Here is a 10,333-nt window from a genome sequence, read left to right on the forward strand (position 1 = left end):
GTATAACAACCAAGTTTTGTCCATATATTTCTGTTCTGTTCTTTCCTACCTATGTGGAGCACGTGTAACGTTTTCAAGGTAAACTGCATCTGTATACAGCAGACTATTTAATGCATTTATTCAGAACAAAACATCACTTAGTGTTACCTCTGTTTCCCTTGGCATTCCCAAGTCATTCAACTTTCAATATTCCCATCTCTTTGATCCCATTCCTAGCCCTACCCTGCAGTTATGACCCTACCATCTATTCCTGCTATAGTCCATTGACTTTGTTTATCACTCTGAAGAAGTTGTAAGAATCTGAGATCTTTCAGACAAGTTCTGCTGGTTTCTGCACCTTGAGATTGCACTATGTTCAGCACTTTTCAGATAATATTTATTTTATAATAATAAAATTCAGATAATAGGCTCCCCATGTTGCATATTTTTGTGGAGGTAAGAGAATACACAATTCACCTGTTGGAACTTCTTGCACTTTTTCTTGCTGTTTCTAACTTCCAAACAACTTATTGCCTTTTAGCAAACATGGCAAAATTATCAACTGCTTTTTCTAGACATGTTCTCCAACAAATTTCTCATCTTTTGTGACTATGTTCAATTCTATCTCTCCTTGTTAGTATCCTAATGGGTAGGGTAGTAGGGTGACTTTTTCCCCAAGTAATTCTTCAGATTTTCCCTTCTAATTGTTAGCAGATGCAAAATTCACTACATACACTGAGTTGTTGCAGGCAATTAGGTGAAGTCTTAATTAGTCCTTATTAGGTTTCAGCCCCTTGAGTAGCATGACTAGAGATTTCTTAAAATCTGTCTGTCACATTACTTAAAATGTCAGTTTCTTTTGCTTCTGGGAACTTTTTTTTTTTTTTTTTTGTCTTAATGAGCCCTTCTGTTCATTATTAAATCATTTACTAGTCATGGTGATCAGATTTTTATATATCCGCTATGAGCAGGTAGTTTTTTTTTTTACGAATTTAAACTGGTGTACTTCATTGGTAACCAAGCTGCATTGAACTTTACCTGAGTAGGGTCACTTGAACTTTGAAGGCTGAATCCAATTTTTTAACAAAGTAGTTATCCTGTCAGATTCCCTCCTTTTTAGTTCAAAGAATAAAGGAACCTGCCCAACACTGAGGCCCATGAAGGGAAATGACTCTAATGGACTATTTATAATAACATATCACCATGTAGGCACTTCAGAATAGTCTCCCATCTTTCTTACTGATCAAGCACCATAAGCAGATGCCCATCTAGGAGGGACTAGCTGAGGGATCTCCTTTTAATATCAGCCTTAGTAGAGCTGAAACAAGTGGTCACCATTTTGCAGATATCCAGAGTGCGAAATATTTCCAGCTCATCTCTGCAGGTCCACTTAGGTTTCAGTAAGCACGGAGTGCACCTTGCAATTGAAAAATTTGGATCTGCTCAGGCTGCAGAAAACTGGGGATTCAGAAAAAGCTGCCCAAATTTTGGTTACAGTCCCACAGAGAGTCACTCAGTGACCCAGTGCTTTCTCTTCAAGTCCCTGCTGGTTAGCCAATGCCTGGAAGTCACAGGGAGATTTGCAAAGACAGATTGCATAGTATACTAAAAATTAGACAGGCTTGTGGAACAGGCAGCAGTTACATTCATTGTACTAAACTGACATGCAGCAAAAAATTTTTGGAGCTTTGAAAGAATTGAAGAGAGTAGAAGTTGCCCCAGGTACTCTGCTTAATGCCATAGGGTCAATTAGACTTCTGTATTTCTGTGACTGAAGATTACTGTATTTCTGATAACTTCATTTGTCTTCCAGACATAAACAAGAAGGGGCTGAATCCACTTGGAAGCATTGCTTACTGCTCACAAAGCATCCCTGTGCTTGTCACAGCTTTCCTCCAAACACGCTTTGTTAGGTCTCACCACATTTCTGTGAGCCGGGGAGTGTATGGCATGCAATGTCTTTTGGGTTTGTGCTTTATGCAGCAATCCAACTGGATCCACTTTCCAGTAAAAATAGGAAACGTCAGATTCTGTGATACCATGAAAATACCAACGGCTGCTTTTGCCAATTAGCACCCTGTGCTTTTGTTTTCAGTTTCTGTTCTCCTCACCATGTGCTGTTTCTAACATGGATTCTGGTACAATCTGTACTAAAACAGGCAGTTACGCAGCACCAGCTGGTTGTGGATATAAGAGTCAATCTCTACAGAGTAAGCATTCAAGGTGATGAGGAGGGAGGTGCATGGTGTAAGTATCATACCATCACCATTTTACCTTATTTTGCTGGAAAATTCTTCAGTTCTTCCATTCTTCAAAGTAGGGGTTCAGTGCTGGAGTTTCCTACTCAGTACAACTTCATTAATCCACATAAAGAGAGCTGATGATCATTTTCTAATATGTCTGCAGTGACAGGTTGTTTCTCCCTAAGCATCTCTTTCAAGCTTCTTTGCCTGAACCAGCAGGCACGGCTGCCTGCTACATGCCCTGCAGACCAGATCTTGCCCCTGTTACTGACAGGAGTGTTGGCTGCCTCGTAGGTATGAGTGCCTAAATCTGAGTCTGGCTGTGCCCTGTAGCATGGGACATTCTTGATGTCCTCAAGGACGTTGCTGAGTGAAACTTCTGGCAGTGCTCTCAGCTGTTGTCCAAGTTTATTCCTTTCAGAGTGCATAGCTTAGATGTTCTCCAACTCTGTCCTTTCTCATCTGTCTCTTATCTCCTAATCCACTCCTTTCCTGCAGTGAATGATTGAGCCTTTCCAGGAATGTACCTGGGCTGAAATGCATACAATAGAAAGAAAAGGTACCAAGTGCAGCGTCCTTCGCAGGTCTAAGATGAAATTTGTGCCCTTACTTCAAGTGCTATCTGATGGGAAGCCACTACTAATTAATTTATTTATTTGATCTACAGAGAATCTCTGGTTGGTCTCGTGCTTCATAGAAGTTTTATACATCATGAAGACTGATTGTTTTAGAGGCCTTTTTGCAAGGGGTATAGTGACAGTTGTTGAGAAGGAGCAAGAGTGAATGACAAGGGATTTGGATATGGGCATTTGCTCAGTGTGCTTACTCCTATCTGCCCAGTTAGGCAGCCTGATTAAAGCATGGTGGGGGGGGCTGATTCCCACCGTCTGCAGGCCTGGACTTCTAGAATGTGATCTGCTGAGTGATGGGGGGAAATAAGGCATCTGTTCTGGGTGGTTGAATTCATATTAATCTTAAACATCTTCCAAAAAATGTGAATAACCTGAATGTGGATGTTTATGTGGAGTGAATACATGAATATGTAGTCAGATGAATGGCAGCCCAGGTGGCAGTGTTCCAAAACCTAGCTAGCATCGGTCATTTCAGGTTCTTACGTGAACAGACTTTCCACTTTAACTGCATGCATAATGGGGAAATCAATACTCTGATCATCTCCTCTCAGGAAATCACAACGCAAGCACGTAGTGTATTTGTAGTCCGGTGTCACAATATACTGTCAGGCAAATAGACAGCTGCTTGCACTTCTCTGCCTCCCCTGCCAGCATGTTTTGAAAGGATAGGGAAGCCAGGGTGAAGTACAAAGGAACAGGAGGGCCTGACCCCAATGCTGACTGCTCCATCTAAAACGTTTTTCCACTGCGGGCAGTGCAGGACAGCAGGAAGAGGTGTTGCGTGCAACTCAGGATGTGGAGATGCCCAGCCTGTCCCCTGGGGCCCTCCCTTGCTGTTGTTTGCTGAGTGTGGGCATCCTGCACTACGTCGGCAGCCACTGTGGACAGGGGGTTGCAGCACTAAGTATCCAGCAGAGGCTGCTGATCTGAGGAGATGTTTTTAAAAGCTCTCTCTTACGGGCTGTAGGCATATTGCCATGTGCTGCACAAGGCCAGGGAGAAAGCAGCAGAAGTAGGAAGTGTTGCTACAGAGATATGCAGGCACAGAAATATACAGGGTATGTTCAATCCTCCACCCCGTCCCAGCTGTGCACACATGAAATAGGCTCACTGGTTTTGCAGCCAGTGAACTGTTTTACCAGCTTATACATAGGCCACCTGTTGTGGGTCAGCTTGGGAATGTCTGTGTGTATGCCATTTATAAAGACTGAGAAACTCGGAGAGTCCCCCTGGTGCTAATGAACGTGTTCCGCTTTCATTGTGCTTGCACAAAACCAAACACAGATTTAAAAAAATTGGTGCATTTAAAAACATATATTATTATTTGTGTGTGTGCGCGGGTGTTTGTTTTGTTTTGTTTTTAAAAAGTTTCGAAAGACCAGAGTTGGAAAGCAGCTTCAGGAAACGTATTCTGGACTTATCCTCTCTTGTATTTATTAATAGACCTTCCAAATATTATCCTTGGCAGTTTTTTTTTTAGCGTGTTTGCCGGCAGGGGGCAGCGCGGCCTCACGGACGGCGCCATGCCCCGGAGCGCTCCGACGGGAGCGGCGCTGAGCTGCTGTGCCTGCGGGTCCTCTCTTCTCCAGTCGCCGCCTTCCGTGGGTTTTTGTTGCCTTAAAGTCTGCTTTCGGTGGAGCAAGGCATTAGTTAGTTAACTACTCAACGTTAAATACCTCGTAGTCTCAACGGGTTTTACTTATTACCTCCTTTCTTTGCTTCTGCAGTTGGCATGAAGCAGTAATTATCAACTCTCTGCTCCTTTCAAACAACAACAAAAACATATTTATAAAAAGTGTAGAATCCCTAAAATGGAATTCATATATAATATTTCCAGTTGTTTTCTTCCATTATATAAAATCTTATTTTTGTATATTTCAGTACCCTTTGTCACGTTGGCTATTCAGCCAGGCTAGTCTTGAGCAGAAGTCTGGATGTCTGTTTGCACCGAGTCTGCAGAATGTGTAGCAAACTACTGATGGGTATTCACCTGAATTGACTTCATGTTTTTTATGATACCGTTCTAACCAGAGGCTTTCTGAATCCACTTAGCTGTAACAACGCATTGTCAGGTAGAGCTTAAAAGAGGGTTATCCCTTTTTTGGTTTCTGAAGCTTGGGTCCTACCTTGGTCGTTATTTCCTGAAAGGGAAGATAATGGTCATTGCCCCACCTGGGGTTGTTAAAAATAAATGAAAAAACAGAGGAAGCCTAAGCAAATTCTTCTCCCTGGAGAATTCTTTTTTTAATCCCTACAGACACTAGTGACTGCCTGTCCCCAGAGGCTAAGTGGTTCTCTGCTGATTGTATTATTTGTGCTTGTGTACGTGCCTACTTCTTGCAGTTCAAGAGACAAAAGGGTGATCTAAAGGTGAGCCCTGATTATGAACTTTTTTTATTTTTATTTTTTTCACTCTAAATGCATATATATATATTTTTTCAAGATTATTTTGTCATATGAGGATCAGAGGGTCTCCTATGAAAATCCAGTTGCATGCCAGTGGTAGTTTCCACCCATCCTTTCCCCAGCCTGAGGCCAGTCAAAACATCCATCAGACTGTGTCACTGAAAGGTACAATCATTTTCATCAATTTGTTAGCATCATTTGGAATTTTAAGAGGTATAAATTATTATATATCCAGTGTTAAATATTCCCTAAAAAATCTATTTACATATCATAAAGACATCTTAGTCTGCTTGTTTTGAGTGGTCATGTGATGAAACATGGGGTAAGAGAGGATATTTGGACATAATAAAGCCTCCAGAAAGTATCTTTTATTATTATAAACAGCTTTAGACTATTATTTGGTTTGGCTCAGCTGATTTCTGTTGCCACCTCTCAAGCTAAGGAGATGTTGATCAGCAGGCAGAGGAGTGGAAAGACCTGAGGCCAGAATTGTCCCTGACTCTCTAATATTACATCCTTGATTTCTTTAACAAAGTCCTTGTAGAGCCACACTTTTTACGTGTTCTTTTTTGAAGATCTAAAAATACATAGAATGTAACCCATTTATATCAAAACCCATAAAATCTATTCATATTCTACAGGTAGGGTAGTACTGTCACAAAAGACAATATGAAAAATTGTGCATGTCTTCATGCACTTCAAGGATAGTGCAGTTTGGGAAGGGAAATAAATTTGTGGTTGACATGATCTGTGGCTTTAAATGTTGTTCTTAGTGGGCAATCAGGGAGGCTTGAAACTATGCCAGTAGTAAGCAGAGCATACAGAAAGGATCCGTCACTCCAGCATCTCCCATATCCTCTAGGGGCACAGGGAGGCAAATCACATAGTCACAAACTAGGAAAGGCAGGAAAGCTGGGCAAATGCTTAGGATGACTACTGTTTGCTGAGCTCTTAGCAGCTGGAGTTGCACCCATAGACAATATGACAAAAAGAGTCTCCCTGTAGGCATGGAGGAAAGCATGATTTGATCATGGCTGAACAACTCACCCAAACAGGGAGTTACAGAATGTCACTGGTCTTTGGTTGACACAGTTTGCACGCAAGACTTTATGGACTATGTGTGTATGTGCCCCTCCATCATCAGTGGGTCCTCCTTGAAGATCACACTCATCTTCATTCCACCTTCCTCTCACAGTGTTCCTCTCTGTGGCTTTACCGTGCTTGACATCCTCTGGCAGGAAGGACAGAACCTCTCCTAATGTTGCTTTGAACTATGTAGAAACCACCAAAGATACTTTTCAGCAAGTAATTTGTTAAACTACATATAAACCAGTCCCAGCCTTCTCAAGCTGTCATACTGCTTATTGGCATTTCAGTATGCTTAAAATCAGGTTATTTTCATTAAGTTAGACAATATGTATGACAGTGTCCCATCCCATTTCATTTAAGTTGCATTTTATCAGTGATGTAAATGTTTTCCTTGCTAGTGGAAAACGTGTTTTGTGCTGAACTCTCTTAAGAAGTTTCAAGTTGTTTGACTGCGTTTAGCAGTTTAAGTGATAATACATGGGGAACTATTTTCTTGAGGCTGCTCCAGCACTCCCTCAGGATGTTTAGATAATGCAGAGAACAGGCTGCATATTACCTCCTGTAGCTTTCCCTGAGGGGCAAAGAATACATCAGGAGGGTAGAAGAGACAGTCTGGGGGTTGGGATGACCTGCAGATCTGTAAAGTATTTGAAGAAATGTAGATCCAAGGCCTGATAGGTGCTGTTTATGAAGCTATGCTAAAACACTGCCAAGTCAATGTTGTTCTCACCACAGGGTTTTTTACTTTGGAGATTGGTGATTGTGCTCATGATAATAGGATTGTGAATAGAAAACAAGGTGGGGGAGGCTCAGACCAGATCTCAACATGAAGTGGACATACTCTTATGGATTACATTGATCAGTGTATTCAGCATTTTTCAAAATGTTTTCCTATTTTCAGAGAGATTAATTAAAAAGGGTGCATATTTGTGAGTGATGGCAACACAAAACTAGCAGAAATGCTTCTTGCTGTGTTCTTTAAAATTCAATAGATAAAAAAAAATCTACATCTATTATTGATCTCAATTTTATTAGTTTTCTTACTACGATGATTATCCTCCTGTAGTAAGAGCGAGCTTGTGTTTCTAATTGTTTATTGTCACATCTTCACCTCGCTGCTTTCTGTACCTCTGGTAAGGTTCCCAGCACAGGAAATAAAAAGGCATTTTCATACTGAGAAATGTATATGATTCTAGAAGGCAAATGAAATCAGGGAGTGTTCTGAATGTGAACGGTGGTTGCAAAGTGTGATTTTTAGCTGCTGGTCTGATTTGAGGCTGGAGCTGTTGGAACTTCCACATGGCACGTAGGACTGCTTGCATTCGGAAATTCAGTCTCATGCCTGTGTTGCTACAACCGACATCTGTTTCGGTAACTTGCAGCCAATGTTCCCCATGAGTTTCCGTAATTGCTGTTGGCAACTGACACAGCCAGATTATGTCTAGGAGTAGATGTTCCTGCTGATTTCAATTTAGGCAAGGCATGAATCCACAAACAAGTGACTTCAGAAGGCAGAAACGGATGGAAGGAGTCAGCTCTTAACTGATTCACTGATGTATAGTAAGAGTGCGCTGAGAACAAATCGCACAGACTCTTTTTGCATACAGATCACTGCTCTTGCTTAATGAAGGCCTTCTCTGGTGGTTCTGGGGAAATGTCTACTGCTCTTTGACTAAGAATAAGGGAGTTACCTCCATCCTTTCAGCTGCTTTCAATTCAAAACCAAATGATACCCATCATGCTAAATTCCTTTTTCCCTCATAAAACCTTCCCAGTAGCCTACATAAATGGGCGTACCTCATGGACTACTGTGACTATTAACCTCCCCCCCCTCCCCTCGTGCTACTCCTAGACAGAGGAGCTGGGCCTTTCACAAAGGCTTTTCCTCTCCCATTCCACTTTTTTCTGCCTGACCTGTTCTTTGAAAATTTGAGCTGTTCTTGCCCTTGTCTCTTCTCCACCCATTCCACAACCCTATGGCCAAATCACCATTTTTAGCAGTATTATTATGTGCTCTAGGAGTTGTGTTAAGCTCTGTGTGTAAGAAGATATAAGAGAAGAAGGGGAGGTGTGGCAAACTTAATGTTCCAGCACAGGGGCTCTTAAGAAGGGGAAGACAAAGTTAAATGGGGGGCATTTACCATGAGAGACCTATTTAGTGAGATGACAAAGAGTTGCAAAGCTGTGCTGGGCTTTATCTTACAGTCTATAGCTCTTACAAGGCTTTCGAAAGCAACAGGACCATCTGATAGAGGGAAGATGAGGCTTTTTAATGCAAATACAAAATGTTACTGTGGTACTGGGGGAGCAATAAAACATTTTCCTGACATTTTTCCACTCTCCAGTATGTTTCTGCTGCTAACTGCTCTCATTGAATTCTCCAAGACAACATGCTGGGCTAGATGGACACAGTACAGTTGTTCTTTATTCTTATGGAAAAAAAAATAAATTGCTGGCTTTGTAAACTTATCTACATATGGGAAGCATTCTTGGCACATCAGAATCCAGCTAAGAACATGGTGGTCAATGCTGTGGGAAAGCAGTGCAAACTGGAAATATAAAGAAAAGATGAAGATATAAAGAAAAGGTGTCCCTTCCTTGAAAAGGCCATTTTGTCTCTTGTAGTTTCTTACACTGGCAAGCTGCTGTTTCCTGGCAGTTGCATGGGAGGAATTTTTTATCAATTTCTCCTCAAAATCTGACATTTTCTTACACACTTTGATTTTCTTTCTGTCTAGCTCTTAAGAAAGGAAGATGCTATATTATGTAATATATATCATACCAGAGATGTTTTATTAACCATCTAGGAGAGCATAGTATTTTTTACAGTAGCAGAGAGACCTCCATCGTATCTTTAGGAATCTGAAAGCTTCATAGGGCATGTGGCTTTGTTTATGTGAGTCGAATGTTCTCTGGCATCAGATGTGGAACTTACTATGCTATAAAAAACAAGGATTAAAGGGCTTGCCCTGTCATCTGTCAAGCTGTCATTTTCAATAAATGCTATGTCACCAAGATGTTACTATGGCACAGACAGTAGCTGAAAGTGGGATGCTCATATTATTCTTGGAGTGTATTTCTGAAGTAAAAAAAAAAAAAAAATAGTGTTATATAAAAAAAGAGTTTTGTTTGGGTTTTGATTTTGTTTTCACAATTATATGAGAGAAAAATACACAGGACCTCAGAACTTCTATGAAAATCAGATACAGTTTTCCATGTGGAAAACTCATGTGAACATAAATGGTCTGCATGAGGCAGTCCAGAGTTTTCACCAGGATTTGACCTGCTGTGCCCGAATCCTTTCATCTCCCAGTAATGCGCATGTTCTGGTATGATCTATCAGCAATATCCTACACTGCTTTCTACATCTGGATAAAAAGATACCACCTTTATCACAGATAATCACTTTATGGTGAGTCTCAAAAGTGGACTTTTTCTATGTATATGAATGCCAATTAAGAGTCCATCAACAATGCTAGAGCACAGACGTGTGCCCAGCAAACAGGACACTTAGGAGACTTCGCTTCTGAATGCTGAATTTCTGTTTTGCAATGAATTTCATCCAGAAAATGACAACAAAGACATTAGAAATTGTGCTCTGCAGTTCTCAAGAGCTGAGGCTATAATAGCAGAAATTTTCTGAGCTGTTCTTGTGAATTTAGGTGTCTGTGTTCTCTCTAAATGCTTTTCTGCATATTTTTTGTGATCTTTTTTTTTCTGTAAACTCAATGTATGAAAGGTATACATCTCTTTGAAAGTGTTTTTTAGTCCACTGTTTTCTGCTGCCAGTGCTGGCTTACATAACACGCGCTATGATAAGGATCCTTTCAGACAACAGCAGCCCAACCATGAAATCAAGATCTTTTGATCATGTTTCAAGGAAGTGCTTGGTTTTCTTCTTTTGTCATAGAATTGTCCTTTCTCTTCTGATGTCATTGAAGCTATGCAGTCATAAGAACAAATGCATAATATATATGATAAATT

The sequence above is a fragment of the Anas acuta genome, chromosome 4 (genome assembly GCF_963932015.1).
Source record: "Anas acuta chromosome 4, bAnaAcu1.1, whole genome shotgun sequence".
Classification (NCBI taxonomy): Eukaryota; Metazoa; Chordata; class Aves; order Anseriformes; family Anatidae; genus Anas; species Anas acuta.